The sequence below is a fragment of the Camellia sinensis genome, chromosome 5, assembly GCF_055761805.1.
Source record: "Camellia sinensis isolate YWXY chromosome 5, ASM5576180v1, whole genome shotgun sequence".
Taxonomy (NCBI): domain Eukaryota; kingdom Viridiplantae; phylum Streptophyta; class Magnoliopsida; order Ericales; family Theaceae; genus Camellia; species Camellia sinensis.
In genome coordinates, this window is record NC_138965.1 from 110,814,823 (window position 1) to 110,827,421 (window position 12,599).

General features: G+C 31.1%; 1 long non-coding RNA gene across 1 annotated transcript; it reads right to left on the bottom strand.

The window, feature by feature from the left end:
* Positions 1-1,427: 1,427 nt before the first annotated feature.
* LOC114262417 (uncharacterized) lies at positions 1,428-3,061 on the bottom strand. Its single transcript, XR_014329999.1, has 2 exons — positions 2,456-3,061; positions 1,428-1,743 (listed from the first exon to the last, which is right to left on the bottom strand). It is a non-coding gene; the product is annotated as an uncharacterized LOC114262417 (long non-coding RNA).
* Between the last annotated feature and the right edge of the window lie 9,538 nt (positions 3,062-12,599).

A 12,599-nucleotide genomic window follows, 5' to 3' on the forward strand; every position in this document is an offset into this window, starting at 1 on the left:
AAGATAAATTATACCAATAATCCTTAAATTGTCCCTCTTGTATGAGACCCAATCAATTATTATGTCTTTGTATGAGCTTATTTCTCTAAATGCTACTATACTCATTACTAATTAGTTTTAGATGGGATGTGTCAAATAAATCTAACAACATAGATGTCATTAATATACAAAATTATGTTTTTATAAATTAACTTGAGTACAAAAAAACAAGTCTACTGATATATATTTTTAATATTATTTCTTATTTCTTATGCCGGTAGAAATTAATGTCGTAATTCATGCTTTCTTTTTAATTTTTTTTTTTTTTTTTTTTGGGGGTAATGCTATGATATACACACCTTAAAAGGTATGTATTATATGCACCATTGTTATGAAAATTTTTAATATATGTTACGTATTTTTTGTGTCAAATGTTACATATTTTTTTTTGGTAAAATTATGATAATTTGTGATTCAGAAATGAAGTTAGGTATTTTGTTGTAATGTTAAGCATTTTTGTAATATAGTTACATTTTTTTTTTTTTTTTGTTAACAATATATAGATAAATAAATGTGTAACATTACCACAAAAATACATAATATTATCACAAAATGTGTAACTTCATTTATGAACCACAAATTGATATAACTTGACAAAAAAAATTACATAATATTTATTTTAAAAAAAATGTAATATGCTCCCCAAAATAGAGTTTCTTTTATTTTTGGACAAATTACAAACATACCCCTTGAGGTTCGCTTAAAAAATGAATTACTCCATGTAGTTCTAGAAATTACATCCTGCCATTTGAGGATTCTAATTTCATAACAAATTTTTCATTTTATTAAAAAATGAAAAAATGACCAAGCTGCTTAGTCACTAATTGGTCTCTATCGCATCCGGGGAACCCCATCAAGAACGTAGCTAAAAGCAATTCAAAACGGTATAAAGGTGTTAGTTTTAATTTTTAAAGGTAGTTTTAATTTTTAAAAGTCATAAAAAGTGAACCAATAAAATGTCAAGTGATGTACGCCATATGATACATCACTAGGAACTCTCAGGTCAAATGCCAATCCATTAGCCGGAATAAAAGGGGTCACATAGGTGTCACAAATAATAACAAAAAGGCATAGTGATTTATATATTAAAAAAGGAAAATGATTGGTGGCCCTAAAAAAGTTGCCCCTAATACCCCTAATTTCTATTTTTGGAAACTGTTTTTTTTTTACTTTCTTTTTCCTTTTTTTTTTTTTTTTTTTTTTTTTTACCTTAAATGGAAATACGGGGCATTCGAGCCCCCTGTTTTCGGGCCTGAATCACGGCTGATTAAAAAATTCCATAACTGACTGATCTGCATTAAATGCTGGTCCCAAACTTGTGTCACTATGCTTCTTGTCACATGTCATGCCATGCCATGTGCATTGTAGATCAATTAACACGCTTAAACTTAATTGAAGATATGACTTCAAATCAAACTAATTGAAGGATATGGATTCATGTACCCAATCCCAAGTAACCGGGACAAAGGCTTGTCATGTGAATGTTAAGAAATATTCAATTCTATGTCAAACAAAATTCCAAGCTATAGATAAAATGAAAGTGATATGAAAGGTGTCTAGCAAAGAGCGAGCGTCATATTATTCCCTCTAAAACATCGAAAGGATTTCAGTTATTAGCATAACTTTGTTCCAAAACAACTTAGACAGACCTTGAATTCCCACCAGCAGCAGTTACTGTGGCTGTCAATGGACGCATTGCTGTTCCTGCATTACCCAGGAAAACGCTCAATAATTAGTTAGTGACAAATCACTTTAAGGGGACATAAAGAAACAAAAAAATAATAATGCACTTTCTATTGCTTGATAAAATCAAATAAAAGAAGCGGGGTGGGGGGAAGGAAAGAAAACAAAGAAATTCCTCTAAAATCAAAAAATTATGAATTTAGAAAATAATCATATAAACAGAACTCCAACCAACGTCAAGAACATATTGAATAAAAACAAAAATAATATTTTTTATTTATATTTTTAGGCCCTTTAGTCTATAAGAACCTCAAAAGTAAAAAATATATATAAAAAAAAAAAAAAAAAAAAAGAGAGAAGAAGAATAAATTGGGTTAAAAGTTGTTGCCAAACACGAGACTTGTTAACTAATTCTCACAAATGCTACTTTAACCATCCTGAAGAGAGCGCATACTGGTAAAGATGAAAAGAGAGTTCTCTTTACCCTTTCTAACCATTTCTTATGGTTTCTCACCTAGCTTATAAACCAAACATGATTAAATAGTTCTCTTTCTCTTCATTTCTTATCATTTCTCACCAAATCACTCAATTAATTATATTCATCAAATAAAGAAATTATAGAATTTAGACAAAAACCCAAAACCCCAAATGAACTATTCAATTTTATTTCAAAACCTAAACTACAATCATAATTCATGAACACCAACAAATAGAAATTGAAAATTTTATGCACCTCAGAAAGGGCAGCAAGAAGGAGAATCCGATTCGACAGTTACTTCGAGCCCGGCAATTCGACGATGCCGGAGATCTCTTTGATGGGTTGCAACACGATCTCGGTGACATTGAGGGTTTCTCGGCGGTGGCAACTGAAGCTGAAACCCTAAGTGGAGCTGAATAGTTCTTTACAGCCCTTCCATAGCTCAAACACAGTGAATTCTCTGAACCCTTCTTTAGCTTTGATCCAAAAAGCTTTGATCCAAAAAGTAGAGAACCAGAAAAGGTTTGTGATTATTATGGGTTTTGGGTAAAGTGGGGTTGCAATGGGAGCCACAGATTCCACGGGAAAGTTTGCTAACTTGCGCCATTTCTTCCTCTCTTTTTTTTCTCTCTTTCTCTGTTTCTCTCTCTAGATTGATGTGTTAGAAATGGGAAGAAGAGGAGGTGGGTGGCAATGGAGGGTGAGAGTTTGAGAGTTTTGGGAGTTTCTAAGAGAGAGGCGTGTTGAATTGTTCAGCGTTTACCTACCAAAGAAACCGAACCCAGTTGGGGGTTGGAGGAGATGCGCACGTTAACCATTGAATCCTCCCGTCAAGAACTTCAAGGTAAGCATTCATCGAACGAACTAATTTATATATATATACTAGCGGCCGGGCACACGCGATGCGGGTGCAATTTCTTTTTGAATTATAATATGAATTTCATATTATTTTTTCTAATAATACACGTATAAATAAAATGAGTAACTATGTACAATGTAACATTTGATATTAACGTATTTGATAAATAAAATACACGTACATTAAAAGATGTACAAATCTTTAAAAAAATATAATATTTACTAATCTTAACTAAAAAATTTGTACAACAAAAATTCATATAAAATCTGAATTTGGTAATATAAGACAGGAGATCCTGCAAATCCTGCAAAAAAATATGTAAGATATATGTAACAATTAGTTTGCTAATAATATACATTGATTAAATTAAAATCTTACGTTCTTAAAGTGAGCCATAATTATAGATATGCGTACTTTAGCTAATAGAGTACAATTACAACTTTGGTTTTGTAATTGACTTATTATGTATAAAGACACAAAAGGTAATTATTGTGTTAATTTTTTATAAACAAAATTAAAAACTTACATTTTGACATATTGACATAGTCCAAATTACACGTAACGTCCAACAATCTCTTCAAATTGTCTTGATGTAATTTTTGCCATAGATCTATGACAACATCAAACTACAAAAAATAAGATGGAATTGACAAAAAAATAAAGTACGTAACTTTTGTTATACATACAAACCTATAAGTATATTACATTGTAGTAGCGTTGCACACATCTTTGTAAGCTTTCAATTTTTGTATCATTTGTTGCCTATAAAACTAAGGCAAAATATCTCAGTTCCTTGTAAGTCGATTGTTTGACAAATTTATGAAATCTAAAATTAAAAAATACATAATATTATTTTTTAAAAAAATAAATATACATCACAAATTTATTAAAAAAATAAATAAAGAACACTTAAGTTTTGATATAAACAAAATAAAATAATAATTCTCAAAAAAATAATACTCTTTTTAAAAATTATAAATTCAAGATTCTTAGAATATTTATAGTCAAATAAATTTGATATACACAAAATATATATATATATATATAAACAATTATGTTGATTTTTTTTTTTTTTATATAAACCAAGTAAAATAATAATCAAATTTTCTCCCTTAGAACTTGATAATATAATGAAACTTTTCAACTTTTTTTTATTTTTTAATGAAAAAAATAAAAAGTATAATTAAATTAGTACACACAAAATACAAACCCATTAAGACACTTACAATCAAAGAGATTCATAAATAAAAAAAAAAAAATTAAAATTAAAATAACCTAGCCAAAACCCAAAAAAAAAAAAAAAAAAAAAAAAACTATTTAAAAAAAAAAAAAACCTTAAAAGCAATGGACAACAAAGACAATAAATGAAATCAACACTGTATGAATTTGAACAGAATTTCAAAATGAAATGGCCATCTCTTAAAGCCTGTGTAACTAAGAAAAATGAGGACTGCAAGCACTGTTCGAAGCTTCCGGAAGGTCCGTAGAAGAATAGACATATGATCTTTGAATTGAGGAAGAAGGAAGGTGAGGTTTGAGAGCTCTCGAAAGCCTTCTCAATTGAAGCAACTTGTTCGTCGTAGAAGAATAAACATATGATCAAGCTTCTGCTTCGATCGCAGCAAGAGGGGGAGAGAGATCTCAGATCAATCGAGAAGGTTTTGTAGGCGGTGAGAAAAGAGGCTTGCGATGGTGATTCTAGCAACGGCAACAATAGCGGTAATTTCCGACAATGTGGCGGCGAAGGAAGGAAGAGGACTCTGGAAGTGAGCTTTGGGGATACAGTGGCCATGGGAGTGGTAGAGAGAGAAAACTCTGAGCCAAGAAATGTGAGAACAAAAGAGAGAGAGAGAGAGAGGAAATTGAGTATTGGATAGTTTTTTTGCACAACTGAGTATTGGGTAGTTGATTGAGGGACAAAGTGGAAAACATGAGATGTGTTTTTTTTTTTTTTTTTTTTTTTGGGTTAAATCACCTAAATTACACGTGGACATGGTAGAGGCTTCATGACACCAAAATTGGTGCTGCCTTTTAATAATAGAATAGATATATATTATGAGTTTTTTTTTTAATATTCTTTTTGCAAAAATATATTTACAAAGAAATTTAAAAAACAATAATAATGGATGAATACTTATATTAAAAAAAGTAAATAATAATAATAATAATAATAATAATAATAATAATGAAATTGTAAATATATAAAGTGTGGAATGGTATTTTCATCTCAAAAATGACAAAAGTTTTGTTTAACTCACAGTACAACAATGGAAGGGGTTAAAGTGGAACACGCCAATAGTTTAGGTGGTCCATTTTATAGTTTAGGAGATCAAAATGAAACACATTAATAGGTTAGAGAATCTATTTGTACATTTTTATAATTTAAAGGGTCAAAATGATATTCTCAATAATTTAGAGGATCTCCATATAAATAACTTGATATTTTTTGAAGTATGTGAATATCAATTTGTCTATCTCATTTATGAACTCATAAATTTTGATCATCTCAATCATACAAATTGTATAAATGGATCATTTGGAGGGATGAAACTGATGTATTTTGTAATTGAATTTGTCAAAATATATAATTTCATAAGCAAGATAATATTTACTAATAATTAAAAAATCTTGTTGTAATTAATTTAATTTAAAAACACAATCTCTTCAGACTCCCACACTCTATCACTTGGCGCTATGAATCCTCCATCGCCATTGCATTCCTTCCTTTAATCTCCCTACCACTCGTTTCCTTTTTTACCATCCGCCACTAATATCCCTAACCCCTCACCCACTCTCCCTATCACTTTTTTCCATTGTCACTATCACGCCTCCAAATAAATGAAGTAGTAATAATTCTGATTAATCCACTCAATCAAAACAATCTCAATTCAATCGGCCAAATCTCTATTTTTTTATATTTCATATCATGTGAGAGATTTACAAAAGTAGTCCACATACAATACATATTTAATCTCCTTAAAGTTTGAATCCATAGCATGCATGACAATTAGTATAAGAACTAACACAAGAGAATGCCCCATGGGCTATAAATTCCAAGGATTAGACTCGGTTACACAAAAGATGGTTATGAAACTCATACATATAAAGCCCTAGACTTGCCAAAAATAACAACAAAATATTAGAGAAAGAACTTTGTGCTCTCAAAAGATTTCACACGCCTCTAACTAGACGGGATCACCACATCCTTTCTTGCACAAATCCACTAGAGGTGAGTACAAAACCTAGTAAGAATATCTTAATAAAGTATATATGTTTAAGCAATATTATATATGAATGCAATGTCATGCCAAGCTCCAATTCACAAGTTTTATTCTTTTGAAATCACATGCAATGTTCTTTTCAAAAAGCTCTTTATCTCAATGAATTTCAAATATAACATATATGGTGTAAATACGACTCAAGTAATCCCTAGGCTTAAGCACTACTAATTCTCACTTTACTGGCTCCTAACCGGAAAACACGTGGTACTTACTCTGTGCGTGTTTTCGGTCTTTCACCCTAGACACTCGGGCCAACTTAAACAATACGAAACTACATCCCTAATCTGGACTTATCAGCGCATTTACCCTTAAACGTTTCAAGATCAACAATTGTTTTCTCAAAGTAATAAATCAATTTCCAAAACATAGCCATAACAAACTATATTCGAAGACTATGCAGATGAATGAAATGAAATGCAATTATATAGTTCCATTGTACAATTTCCACAATTCTCAACATTTGCCCCATGTGAAATGCAATATTCAATATTTCTCAAATAATATCCAAAATCGACATCCATGTGACATATGATACTATTCCATATTCACAAATTATATAACCATCAATTTCCATGGTCCAAGTATCCTCGACATAATATCCATGGCAAAATTTCCAACAAAAATCTAGCCATTTCACAGATGATTCAATAAGATGACAACACATGATTTTTCCTCATCTATTTCAATAAAATCTCATGATCTCAAGAATTTTCTTCAATGATTTCAACTTTTTCCCATATCTCAAAATATAGGGTTTCCACCTAAAATGAATCTCTTTCATTTTCAAAGGATATTTTGTCAATAGACTTCCAAGAGTCACACATTTTATAATTTAAAATCAATTTCATGAGAGGGATGACGAATTACCAATTTTAAAACACATGCAAAACCACTCTTAACTCCAAACTCAAAATCTAGTTGTCTCATCAAAGAAAATAGCTAAGACATTCCAAAACCATATATATAACTCAAAGAAACTTCCTACCTCAAGATTATAGGAAAAAGATGAGAAAATCTCCAAAACTAATGATGTTGAAAACCGATCTCCACCGTACACTTTGTAGCTCTTGATGGTCTTTCCAAATTTAATGAAGATACAAGGGTTGAATCTTCAATGGATTTGGAGAAATCAAGAAATTTATGAGGGTTTGGGTGTTTCTAAAGAGAGATAAGAGAGATGAGAGATGAGTGAAATGTAGAGAGAGTGTAAGAAGTGGAAAGTGAAAGAAAACAGGTTTTAAGCGAGTAGGCACATTTTACAAAACTGACTCCGGACAAACCACTCGAGCGACAAATCCTGCGCTCGAGCAATGAATTCAAACTCCCATAAAAATTTTCCTTTGCAAACAAACTGCTCGAGCTGTGAAACCTTCACTCGAGCGGTGAACGCACATTGCCAGTATTTAAGACTTCTAAACAAAGAAGTGGGTGGACAGGTTTACCACTCGAGCGACAAAATGATTGCTCAAGCAAACTCCCTTTTCAAGAGAGGCAAAAAAAAAAAACGACCTTAGAGCATACCCACCATTCTCAGACTCACTCCAACACCCAAAGACATAAGTTAACACCTCGAAAACACATATAGGATGAAATAAATAATCATAAGAAGGAGAATAGATCACAACACTAAACTCGTAAAACTTAAAGCAACAAAGACACCAAAACTAAAGAGATTTTGAATAAATAAACTCAAATTGCCTTAAAAAGGCTTGGGACATCACAGTCTCCATCTTCTGCCGCATTCCTAGCTCTTTCATTAGCTTTTTCTACCACTATCCTTTCATTCTCTCTTGCCATCCTAGTCACTCTCATTGTTATGTTGTAACTCATGTCCTCTCATCTTCATCATAGCAACTTAGGTACCCTTAGGCCTCGTTTGGAAATATGTTATTTTAGTAATTTTTTGGCTTTTTACGAAAAGATGTGCAAAAAAATAGAGAGAGTGATATGACAACTTATAGTGACTTTTTGACATTTTGAATAAAGTGGTTACTCCCCAAACGAGGCCTTAATCTTTATTTGTCAGGCGCAGATAAAATTTATATCTGGTACAAATGACCTTTATCACAAACCTCTCCACGTCTCTAATCGCCACTGCCACCTCTATCCCCATCCCTTCATTGCTTCTCTAGTCATCCATCTATCATTCCTTTGGTTAACATTCCCACCTTTTTTGGAAAACCCTAAACCTACTATAACCTTTCTCGAACCTCAATCAACATCCTTTAGATTGAATGGAAAAGAGAAAGGAAAGAAGAATAGAATAGAGAGGGAGTGGGTGACGGCAAGAATTTATGACAATAAGAGGGAAATGAGTAATTTTGAGAGAATGTCTTTGATTTTTTTTTTTTAAAGGGAGAGGCTTCTCTTCGGTCCAAATCGGACTGGAGAGAGTTGTTAAGCCTCTGTGGGCTCACCACAGAGCCCGCATCAATAATCTGAACCGTTCATTGTGTAGAACTCGTCGAGTACTTTATCCTTGTAAAAAATCAAGTTGATCAAATATTGATAGTCACTTGATCAGATCACATTTCTATCAATGGTAAATATAATTTTAAAAATAAATTATTGACAGAAATGTGATCGGATTAAGTAGCTATCGATATCTGATTAACGTAATTTTTTACAGGAATGAAATACACATTAAACAGTTTGAATTATCGATACGGCCTCCGTAATGGGCTCACAAAGGCCCAAAACACCTTCCAGTTAGAAAGTCCAACTAGAGAGAACCCAATCTCTTTTTTAAATTCATATGTGCTGATTTTTTTACAAAAATCCCACTGACCTTTCTTTCCATGTTGTTATTTTCCCTACAATTTTTTTTGTTCATCAAAACATATAAAGAGAGAGTGATATTACGAACTCATCTTTACCAACTCAAAAATTATTTAAATTTTTTACCTTGTGATTCAAGTTAATTTTACACATGGATTCCACATGGATCTCAGTATACAAATTAATATCTACTACATAATTATCCATCTAAAATTTTCTAGGTGGATTAATTTAGGTCCCAAGCATATTTGTAAAGAGAAAACATAGCTTTGGCATTTCTTAAAAAAATGGGTGATTTTCATAATTTACTTATAAAAATAATATCGTCAAATAATTTTTTTGTATTTTCTATATAAAAAAAACATAAAAAAAAGGAAAATTATGAGTGCGTTTGGTTGAGTTTTATGATCAATTTTTCAAAATCCAAAATGCAAATATCTTCTTACCCAAAAGGAAAAAAAGGCGAATTACAATAATAATCCCTGTAGTTTGGGGTTTATGTCAGTTTGATTCTTAACTTTTCAATTGTGATATATTTAATCTATAATTTTGAATCTTATTCTAAATAAGAACAATCAAAGATTTTTCTTTTACAAACGGTCCATTTCAAGGGTAAAATCGTCATATAACTTATTTTGTATTAGTTAACTTGTATGTTGTTTGAAATGTGTGATCGTATTTTTTAATGAATAATGCTGGCATTATATTGGTTATAAATTTTTGTTTAGTTTGCTTTTCAGAATCTATATTTAGAAAAAAAAAAAACAAAAAAAACAACAACAACAACAACAAAAATAAAAACAAAAACAAATTGAGAAACTAAAAATTAAATTGGTAAAAAAAAAAAAACTAAAAACACATCATTTTTATATAATTTTATCTTTTGGGAGGGTAGAAATATTTTTTAAAAATTATTTTTTTATATTTATTTTTGTTAAATTATTTTTTAGGTTTTCAAAAGTCAAACATGAAGACAACTTTGATATCATTATTAAATCAATCATTAAATAAAAAAAATTTAAAATTAAAAACATTTCGTATATTAAACATATTGATTACACATTAAAAGCTTAATAACCATTTATTATATGACAACTATCCAAAAATATCTATTAACAACAAAAACAACCATTTATTACATGATAACCATCCAAAAATATTAACAACAATAATCACTCAATATATGATCATCATTCAAACACATACTAAAATTAATTTGATAAAAAAAAAAATTTATCATTTTTATATAATTTTATTTTTGGTGGATAGAAATAATTTTTAAAAATTCAAAAATAATTTTTTGATATTTATTTTTATCAAAGTAGTTTATATTTTATCAAATTAACAAATTTACTCTTGAATTAGACTATTTTCCATATGCCAAAGAAACAATATTTTTAATTATTCTTATTTAAAATAAAATTTAAAATTTAAAATCGAATTTATTAAAATTAAAAAATTAAAAATTAAAAATGATAAAAATTTCAAACTATACATATCGTTAATGTAATTCTCCATAGAAAAAATACTTTCATTTTCCAGAATTGAAGTGGCTAGTAAGTTTGACTTGGTACATGTGAATACTTTTAATAGTAGGCTGACATATAATTATTTTCTCTCTTAATTTTATATAAAATAATAATATATCTCATATTATTGGAAAAACACACGACGGGATGATTGATAGGAGAGGCGTACAGTCGACTGGGACCCATGAAGTAGGTGAGTGTTTAGCATAAGACCACTCCCACCAACCACAGAGGTATAGAGGGGGTTGGTGGGTGCACCATTCACGTGCCTGCCATGGGCATGGAAGGAGTGTTTTAGAAGTGGGAAATATCGTATTATATGGATCAATTGGGTTGCTACTTTTCATTTCCTTTTCTTTTCTTGTTGGATGTAGCTAATACATACCACTTGAAACTGGGGTTTTCCAGTGGGCGTCCAAAAAAATTAATAGGACCGAGTAAGAAATTCGTATGATTTATAATTTGATTCGGTTCAGTTTAATTTGATAAGTTTAGATTGATTTTTTAAATATTTCGAATTGAAAATCTAAAAATCCGTAGGCTTCGGTTCCGGATTAAAATCGATCTGGACCGTATACAAATAGTCTATATTTATACTATAGTCTATGTTTCTTGCTCTTCTTCTAATAAACGTCAATCCCCATAGATTTCTCACCTTTTTTCTTTTAGATTTTTAATTTTGCTGAGGTTTTTTTTTTTCCCGAACTATGATGCTCAGCCATATATCAGGTTGTTCATCAGGTTGTTTCCCGAACTTGAATCCCCATAGTTTTCGGTAAAGGGAGTTTTCCAGCCATGGAACTTTTGGCCATGGGAGGTGTGTTGGTATTGTCTCAAAAATGAAGAATGCAGCATTGAGTGAAGTTTGTTTTGGGAGTGCAGCACTTGGGAATTTGTTTTGGTTAGTGTGAGTTGTTTTGTGGGTTTCAATTATTTTATTTTTAGAGGTAAGTGCTGTAGCTTTTGGTGGAAAAAAGGGTGATGCTAGGGAGCTCGAAAGCCTCCCCCGAATCCCCCTAATTTTTTTTTTTTGTTTTCAGAAGCAGAGAAGGAGAAGAGAAGAGAAGGGAGGAGGAGGAGGAGGAAGGAAGAAAGAGGAGGAGGAGGAGGAGGAGGACTGGAGGGGGCCATAACTGGATGGGGCCGGAGGCGAGCTGCTGGTGCTGCGAGGAGCTGTGGCGGGGCTGCGACTCCTCCTCTTCCCCTCTCTTCTCTCTCTCTTCCTCTGCGTTTCAGACCTGAAATGGAAGAAGAAGAAGAAGAAAAAAAAAAAAAAAAAGTAAAATGCCCAAAACGACGTCGTTTTGGGCATTAAGGGGATTCATGGGGGATAGTTTCGAGCTACGAAACATTATCCTGGAAAAAAATAGTGTAGGTTGGTGAAAAAAAAAATGATTTGGGTTCAATTATGTTTATACTTTTATAAAATTAAAATGTTATATATTTTTTTTGTTTTTTACCTATGTGAATCCGTAGTCCTAAACCGATCCAATCCGTATTTAAATAGATTGGTTCAAATTAGTTTTACGATTTAAACAGATTGGATTGGTTCCAATTTTTGAGAAACCGTAGATAACAGATTGGTTCTGATTTTATCTCAGCCCGAACCAATCCGGATCATGCTCACCCCTAAAAACTAGGGCTATGTTTGATGGTTATGTTTGATTTAGTTTTTTAAATGAGTTTTAAATTTTTAATTGTATTTTAAAACATGAGTTATTGAAAAGAGTTTTAAAAGTTAAAAATTTATTTGGTTATCAGTTTTGAAAATAGTTTTTGAATGGATTATGAAAAATTTTTAGTTGGATAGATAAATGTGAGAGAAAACTTGATTGATTAATGTATAGAATGTGAGAGAATGAGAGAGGAGAGAGGAGAGAGAAAAAGTGATTGATTGATTTATTAATAATATTAAAAAAAAAGAAAAAAAAATAAGGGAACTTACGTGTAAG